Below are 9,150 nucleotides of genomic sequence, written 5' to 3'. Positions count from 1 at the left end.
TGCCACTGCCAACGTCATTATCATCCCCATAATCATCTCATGGCAGAGCCCAGGGTGGAAGTGGGAATGGGAGGGTTCTGGCTGGGTTCTGGCTGGGTCCTGGGCGCAGAGCCTCAGCCTAGACAGCGAAAAATTCAGCGACGTTGCCAGATGCTATAAATTAGAAAGTGTCAGGTTCGTTACGTAAATTACCTGGCCGTAAAACGAGGGGGGGCGACTTGAGGCTATGTGGATGTGGGTAAGACTGGGAGTGTGGGTGCGGGTGTGGGTGTGGCAAAAGCAAAACCAAAAGCAAAAGCAACAACGGCAGCAACGACAAGGACAACGAATTAATGTCTTTTTATTTGCGCTTGGCTCGCCGAAAGGGCAAAAAGATTTGTCAAGGATATTTACGGCAGCCGGCGGCGGCGGCGGCGGCGGCGTCGGGATGGGCGTGGCCCGGCGTCTAGGGCGCTTTGCATGCCCTGCCCCAAAGGACAACAGCAACAGAGGAATAGAAACAGGCAGCAGAACCACCAGAGGCAGTAGAGGCACTAGAGGCCGAGGGCCAACGGGAGAGTGAAAAGGAAAAAAATAAATAAAGATGCTGACCCAGAAATAAAAATGAGATTAAGTGTGATTAACACGCTGCCGAGCTTAGACGTCGTCTTCTATACTGAATACCCTGTCAAAGGGTATAACGATTTCGATCAGATGTTTGCCAAGAGCTTGCCAGGAAGGTACATAAGGTGTTAGTCCTGCCACATCCAATCGTAGATCAATTTATCGGATCGGATCAATATATTCGACTTTAAAAGGCTCTGGAAATAGGAACCAAACTTCATATTCCTTCGATCTTAAGATCTCAAGTGAGAGTGTTTGTAGTGTAGTGTTTTAGGGCATCTTAGTCTTCCTTCCACAAGGCCATTTGTGCCTTGCTTCTTTGTCTGCTCGTGCCCCTCTGCCTGTGTATGGGAGGGTGGGAGTGTGGGAGTGTGGGGTCCAGCATTAGCAGCATTATGCATTATTTTCGCTTTCACAACTCGCAATAGGAAAAGCGAAAAGCGAGGAAAAAGCAAAACGAAGCAAAGATAGATAGAATAAAACAAAAGGCCGCTTGGCATCGCCATCTTCTGCCCCCATCATCCAAGCCCAGCTCCATCTCTCCATCTCTCCTTCCGGATTCAGGATTCCGTATTCCATGGTCCAATCCCCAATCCCCAGTCCACAGTCCCCGGTCCCGAGTCGCGTATCTTGCATCTTTCCATCTTTCGGTCGATTCAAGGAAGCTCCCTTCTGGAAGTCTCCTTCTGGGGCGTGGACGGGGGGGAGGGGGGTGTTGGGGTAATTTATTTAGTTACAACTTGATTTGCATAAAGCGAACATTTACTTTTTAATTAGGTGTAAAATTTATGCACTTCACTTTCATTTTGGCCATTGCTTTGTTAATTCCTTTCCACTGACCCACCACTGCGCCTCCCCCTCGCGCCCGCCTTGCAAAGGGGATTGTCAGGAAGCGGAGGAGGGGTTTTTTGAACAAGGCTCTTGAACTTCTCAATGGGTAAAGTTGGCCACAACCGACTGCCAGGACTTCCCTGTGGGGGTCCCTGAAAAGAGTGCCTCTGCAGATTCCCGGGGAACTTGTTGAACATTTTCAGAAATTCCAGGATATGGGAAGGATTTCCGACACTACAAAGTCTGAACAAATCTGAACAGTGTAGCCAGTGTAAAAGGGAAAGGGCTCGCCATATAAACGTGTGCATCTCTCGAAACGTATTCCATGAATAACTCGCTGAAAACGAAACATCGTTGAATCCAAATCAAACCCATAAATGCGGCCATAACCGCCATTTCCATTTCCATTCGCATTCCCGTTCGCATTCCCGTTACGGTTCCCCCAATGGCGACTGTGTTCAACTGTAATGCCATTCAATTTGATTCGATGCCATGCCATGCGATGCCAGGCGATGCGATGCGATTCGATTTCCCCAAGATGCTGGGAAAACCCAATTGCCAGTTGCCAGTTGCCAGTGAAGTGAGCTTCAGCCTAAGACGATGAGCATCGGCATCAGCTCTGCTCTTGCAGCAGATACTGCCCTCAGCTTCAGCTCCCGGCTCCCGGCTCCCGGCTCCCGGCTCCCGGCTCCCAGCTTTACCTTCTGTTTCCGCTTCGATTTCGGCTTTTGGGAGCTGCCTGAACCTCTGCCTTTGGCTCGCTGAGCGAACATTGTAGTTTGGTGGCTGCTGAGCGGATTACCGAATGTCTCACAGCCTTACAGAGCCTCGGATCCGCACCGCAGCGCACCGCACCGCACCTCGGTGGCACAGCACGTCCAAGATACATTTGCCTCTCTCAACACGTTGCCCCTTGGCCTCTCCACCTCCACCTCCACCTCCAGCCCGCCATCCATATATCGCCTCTCATCCGTGGCATGTGGCAAATACTTTCGTGTTGACACTGACGCTGGCGGGTAGTTAATCGGTTTGCTTGCAACGCTCTCGCCCGACTCGTCCCGACTTACATCCTTGCCCCACGCGGGGAGTATGGCGAGGGTGGCTGTAGCTGTAGCTGTGGAGTGGAGTGGCGATGCCAGGTGAAGCTCGAACGTGCCCGTGCCACAGGCCCACTTAATGCTGCACACTGAGGTGCGATAAGGAATTTCTAGATTTCTTTTGTACATATGCGAGTGATACATACTCGCATGTCCGATACAGGGTGTTTGCTCCGCCAAACGAAGATTTGCAATCGATTTTATAAAATGAAGTCCTGGAGTCCCGAAGTACCAGAACCTCGGTTGAGATGCTCTCCCTTGATATCATTTGGCTTCCCTGTTGGTATATTTTCATCAGAAATTACTATCAGTGCATACAGATATGTATGTAATCTGTTCTCTTTCACCTGCTCTTTCTTTTTGTTGTTTCATGGAATTCCTCCTGGAATTCAGTTCCCATTCAGTGTGGGTCCTACAGAATGTTCTTGAGATGTTTTCTTTGGATTAGGGGCCCGGCACCCTTTATTTATTTGAATGCCTCTCGGTTTTTATTTTCTTCTCCTTTATTCAGTGGCAACTTTTGTTGCTGGTGATGCTGTTGTCGTTGTTGTTGTTGTTGCTGCTGTTTTTTTGTCGCTTTTGTGCTGCTTGTGTGCGCATTTCAGTGGCAAGAACTGTCAATCTTTGTGGCACTCCTCGGCAGCGACTGATGAAGCCTCCAACGAGCATTGCGATGCCGCCATGTGGTCGTGTGTTTTGATACACATATTGTATCGTTTTGTGGCGCCGCAACCAAGTCGAGGTCCGTGTCCGTGTCCGTGTACGTGTACGTGTACGTGTGCGCCGGGTCTCCAGGTGGGGCAAGAAAGGGTGGGAGGATAGGAGGGCAGGAAGGCAGGCAGGACGGCAAGGTGGTTAGGAGGGTAGGCATAAGTGCCTGTATAAAAGAAGTCGACATTTATTTGCGAGCATGTTGTAAATTGTAAATTACATTCCTAATCTGGAGGGGAAGGGCCGCCTGGCCGCCTGGCTGCCTGGCTGCCTGGCCGACACACTCGCACACACATGCCGCACTAACTACACTTTAAGGCGAGTGTGTGGCAGTGGGTGGGGTGGCGGTGCGCCAGAGCCATACTCCAGCCTTGTGGCAGCTCCCAAATGAGGCACAAATAGACTTGTGGGGCGGGCGGGCGGCACGCACTTTTGCTCATTTATGTTTTAAATTTCATTTCCAGACAATGGCAGGACGGGGGCGGGGGACAAGTAGCGGGGGAGGGGGGAACAGTGAGTGAACAGGCACCGAAGAGGCAGAGGGAGAAGCAGGAAGCAGGAAGAGCAGGGAAAAGCTGAGCGAGGAAAGCCAGGGAAAGTTACAATTTAGACGCCCAACTTCAGATGTCGTTGGGCTTAATGCTTTGGGGACTTTGTATTCTGGCTTTTGTCCTTGCCATGATTTGTGAGTGTGTGTGTGTGTGTGAGTCTGTTTGTGAGTGTGCTTCTGTGTGGATGTCGCTTAAAAATCTGCTACAGTGACAATGTCACGTTTTGTGTTAATTTAATTACAAGAAACCATTTGTAAATATTACGACGTGATTTGCAAAGGCACGCATGTACCTCTCCACCCACTCAGCAGCCCATTCCTCAAGCTCTCATGCTCTCCAATCCTCACTCCCCTGCCACGCCCATCGAGAGTTTCGTGAAAATGATATATAATTTTCAAGCATTTTCATTTGCATTTGCAATTCATACGCACACACAGAGGCAAACACGCACAAGCATACGCATACACAGACTCTGCGCTCTTCAAGCCGTGTCCGGGTCCTGGGCCGATAAGCGGAGAAGCGGAGAAACGGAGAGGTAATTCCTGACGGAACACGGTGCTTACAGGAAGTACCCCACCTCTATAGCTTCAGACACGAGGACACCCCCGAGTGTCCTGAGTGATCGAATGCGAGCGAGGATCCGAGGCATGTGATCTGTGCACCACCGCTCTAGAACAGAGTTTGTTCCACCGCCAGAGGAGCTGATGGACTACATGACGGAAAACTGGCAGCGCGTTTGCAACACCCCAATAGCCATCCAGGGAGATCTGAGAAAATGCGAAGGGGACGACGACACACAACACACATGCATACTTACTCACATACACGCCTACACAACATACGCGGAGATACAGTAGAAAAATTGTCTGCTCGCGTTTTGCTTGCATACTTTTAGGGCGCATCAGTGTCTTTGCAACAAATTCCCATATTGCTGAGTTGTGTGCAGCGCAGCATGTTGCCAGGCCAATGTCGTGTTGCGGAAGCTGAATCTGTGCAACGAAGGAAAAAACGTTGAAATTTAAAAAAAGGATAGAAATCGCATTTTTGGGCAGAAACTATAAGCAGCTAGAGCAACCAAATTTTTTATCTCCACTCATTCTCTCTCTCTCTCCCCCTCTTTCACAGACTCTTCCTGGTGCAGTGTGCGCCGCCCGGCAGAGGGTAGCCATACTGACTGAGCATCGGGCTCGTGTTTATTTAACTTCAATTGTGGTTTTTACTTTTTTGTATTCATTTTTATTAAAAATTAGCCATAATAATTATTTTTGAGCTAAACAAATGGTCTTAAATATCTACAATCTGTACAGGTGTAGCTAAAACTAAACGAGAAACTTAAACGAGAAATAATACCTTAAAGAAAACTTAAAGACAATCCGGCTTTCGAAACTCGCTTCAGGCCCCGCATTGAGCCCATCAAATACTCGGACGAGTATGTTCTCATTTTTGCCAGCTGATAATCCCCATCAATGAGCGCTAAGGCAGTGGCAATTAACAGGCCATACGTTCAATTGGCTATAAACCATGATTTGCATTGATAGGCGCCGCCGAAGGGCTTAAGCAAGTCACACGAGCTCAAGTCGGATGCTCGGACTCCAGGACCAGAATGAATCAGAGCGTCAGGCACACGTCGCATTACAGGATATCCCCCAGGGATTAGCGCAGCCGTGTACTAATACAACTGTGTATTATGTGTTGTGCAATTACTCATGAGGGGCCTGGGGGGCCAGGCCAGGGCAGGGACAGGGACAGGGACAGGGTTGAATTCAGCTTGCCCCAACATTAAATGTTGCAATAAGAAAGTAGCCGGAGTGCACTCTCGGGTCGCCTCGCCTATTACTCCTGCTAATGGCGTGCAATCCCGGCCAGATGCAGGTGGGCGAATCCGAGGCGAACACTTAAATGAAACACCCGCCAGCACTTGGGGCAATTCATTTCGTTTCATTTCATTTTCGGCCCGGACGGAGCCAATGGATGTGGCACAACAGCAAACGGCAACAGCAAATCCTCAAAGTGCAGCACCGTGACAGCCGCACTCCGCCCTTTTGGCCACTCCCGAAATTGCAGAAAAGCCATGAAGATGTGTGCCCAAGAGTTTCACTCGAAAGTGCTCAACGATTTCCCCCCAAATGTTGGGGAAATTCACTAACGGACACCTGACTTGATCCGCCCCCTCTCGAGTACCCACATGGGGACCAACCCAATGCCATCCAGTGCGCAATCTGAAAGAAATGAGAAACATCTAACAGACCAAAAAACCAATCTCAAATCACTTTAAATTACATATCTTTCTTCGATTTACATTTTTCCAGCTGTTCCTCGTAATGGGGACACTTTTCATTGTCGTCCGAGATATCTTTAATCGACTTGGAGTTCTCTTGCGAATCGTCATTATTCTTTTGAAAACAGTTCGGCCGGAAAGGTAGCGACGTCCACCTCCCTTGAAGTCTGCTCTGCATTGTGGTTGTGCTCTGGCTCTTCTTTTTGGATGTCAGGCTTCACCTCTTTTTCGGTGGACTTACCGTCGCTCATGCTGCGGAAAGACAATCTTCATACTACTGCCATTACTAAGCCACAATTAAACTTACATGGAAATGTATTCAAATCTTTTAAATTCCAAAAAACTCTGCCGCTCTTCTGGCTTGTTGATTTCGCTTGCTGCTTTTTTGTACAGACAATTCAGCACACTGCAATGAAAAAGTGTATTCCAAACAATCACAAAGCTATCGTGGCAGTTGGGTATTCTACTATAATTACGCAATTTGTATGTTTCTTACAAAATTGTCCAGGTTTTTTTGAATTATTTCCCCAATTTACAATTGCAGAAGGTAATGCTGATGTCGTCGAGTGTTTGATAGTGTTCGGCAACGCTTGCCAGCTGGCGCACGGCCGTGCTGGAAAATGTCGCCGGCCGATCAGCTGATTGAGTCTGAAACTTAGTGGGGGGTGGGGGGTCTTTGGCGGTATTGGGCATTGATTTCCTTGGTTTTCGTAATCAAAAGTTTGGTTTACACGGATTTCCCACACAAACAGCTTAATTTTCAGCAGTTTGCAGAGGAAAAAAGGACGAGCTGAAGGTGGCGACGAGTACGAGTCGTTGGAGTATAATAAATTCGTGTGTGTTCCACCAACACTCTCACAAATTAATTAAAATGATTGGCCCGCTCCGGCGGCTGCCTGGCTCCGCCTGGGACGGGCCTGTCCCTGTCCCTCCACCTCCACCCCTCCCTGTCCCCATCTGCCATGCTGCCAGTTCCCTGAAGCTGCAGCCAAACGCGCACACGTGCCACAGTTATGTAGATAAGCGGGTGTGTTGCAAGTGGGGCAAATGGCGGAGATGGACGCCGTGTGCCGGGTGGAATGCTCGCATGCTCGGGAAGCGCTCGACATTGGCGACGTGTCGCACGCAATTAGCAAAGTAAGCTTAATGTGGTTTCACTTGAATTACTTGCGAGTGGAAGTGGCACTGGCACTGGGGCAAAGGCAGTGGGGCAGGGCATTCCTTGATGCCGCAGATGCCATGCTCTGTCGTGCTCTGCCGTGCTCATCAATTGTGACGACAGCAGACGGCAGACGGTAGACGGTAGCCGGCAACCGACAACCGACAACCGACAACCGGCAACCGAAAAGGTGGCACACTCAACTTCATTTATTTTACTCAAATTTCAAACTGCAACGGATGCACTTGCAACGGCAGCATTAAGAAGAGGTGGGAAGAGACCCCTGCTGGGACTACTCCCAGTTCCCAGCTTCCAGCTCCCAGTTCTGGTTGATGGCAATGCCTCGAGGTGGGTGGCGTGTGGCGTGTGGCGTGTGGCCCCCAAACACGGCCATATGCCATCGATTTGGGCGACGCGCCAGAGGAATGCCAGACCATGCGATGGAATCGCTCCGCGGTTGCACAGACCTGCGTCTGTTCAGTCAATTGCATATTTTCCGAACCAGTTCAGCGTCCCAATTTCGATTTGATGCTTGTCTGCCTTTCGTTCTATTTGATTTTATTGCCCGATGCTCCGTTAATTGTTTTAGGCCGTTGTTTTCCAGCTCCAAATATGCATTTTCCATGCATCGACTCGGATTGCAATTTGGTTAGTTTTCAGCCTTCTGCCTTATTCTGCCTCTGCCTTTGGTGGTCATCGAGTTGCAGAGTTGACGGACTCCCAGGACAAGATCCTTTCTGCATAATGGTTGATATTGTCGACTCTACGCTCTTTTTGGATCGCCGTGGGGCTTCCACCGAATACGCATTCGAATCAGTTCCAAAGTCTCTGCGAGGGTCATATATCAGTGATGTTACTTTTACTATTAAAGCGTTCCTTAAAGGATCTGCAGATGCACTCTTTGGTGTGTTTTCGGTGTGGAGTGGAAAACCGAAAGTGTCACACACAATTGCACTCTTTAGTCGTGGCTTTTTGCTCAGCCAGCTACCAGTCCTGCCAACCCTGCCAGTCCATGCCAGAGAATAAAATAAAGAATATTCCTCTAATTGTCGCCCAAGTGGACTTCTGGATCACTCTCTCTCTCTCCCCCTCTGTCTGTCTGTCTGTCTGTGACATCTCTTTATTTTTGCATGTTATTATACATTCTACATGCAATGCAATGACACAAGACAAGGGCAGACATTTTGGTTTTGTCTTTTTTCAACACTGAAAGGGGAGTGTAGTCCAAGCCCAGAACCATTTCCCGGTTCTGGCCCTGTCTGCGGCTCTGCACGTTTGAAATTTGGACACACAGCTTTTTTTCCGCTACGTGTCCCATTTTCTGGCACTCGCCATGATTCGTCTCTGCTCGGCTTGGACCCAAAACTGGGCTGGAGAGGGGACATTAATAAAGAGCCAACTTTTAGCACTTTGCATGTCCATATCGCAGTAGAACTTGCCGTTTCGTTCGCCCAAGTTGTCTTGCCATATATCGCTTAGATCTTACGCATTTTACCTGAAATGTGCAGTATTTAGATCGTCAATTTGTACATATTTGGGAGCACTGAATCCGTTTCTTTCTTTCCAAATTTATGGTCGATGGTCGACCAAATGCCTCAAAGGCACTGGCTCGCAAGGTAAATTTCAAACGGATCCAATTTCAAGTTACCAGATCCGCAGATGAAGTCGCTGAAGATGTAGCACCAGATGTAGATGTACTGTACTCAAAGATGAAAGTATCGTAGTCTCGTCTCTCAAATATTGTACTCGATTGTCCAATGTCAGAAGAAGCCCGGATCAATACGGGTACTGTCGAGCACTTTTTGCAGCAGAAACCATGCATACAATGTGGCGCCGCACCTTACGGATCTTCTTCCTTCGGATGCTGTTTCCCTGCCAGGCTTGCAGTAAATACATGTATCGATAGTGCGATAGTTCGGT

The 9,150-nt window shown here is 48.9% G+C and overlaps 1 long non-coding RNA gene across 1 annotated transcript; it reads right to left on the bottom strand.

Moving 5' to 3' along the window:
• Positions 1 to 6,081: 6,081 nt before the first annotated feature.
• On the bottom strand, positions 6,082 to 6,683 carry LOC26533593 (uncharacterized). The gene is made up of 3 exons (XR_001452665.2): positions 6,568 to 6,683; positions 6,379 to 6,477; positions 6,082 to 6,323 (listed from the first exon to the last, which is right to left on the bottom strand). It is a non-coding gene; the product is annotated as an uncharacterized lncRNA (long non-coding RNA).
• Between the last annotated feature and the right edge of the window lie 2,467 nt (positions 6,684 to 9,150).

This window comes from Drosophila pseudoobscura, chromosome X (assembly GCF_009870125.1).
Source record: "Drosophila pseudoobscura strain MV-25-SWS-2005 chromosome X, UCI_Dpse_MV25, whole genome shotgun sequence".
NCBI lineage: Eukaryota > Metazoa > Arthropoda > Insecta > Diptera > Drosophilidae > Drosophila > Drosophila pseudoobscura.
This window is presented reverse-complemented; position numbering and strand designations above follow the sequence as displayed.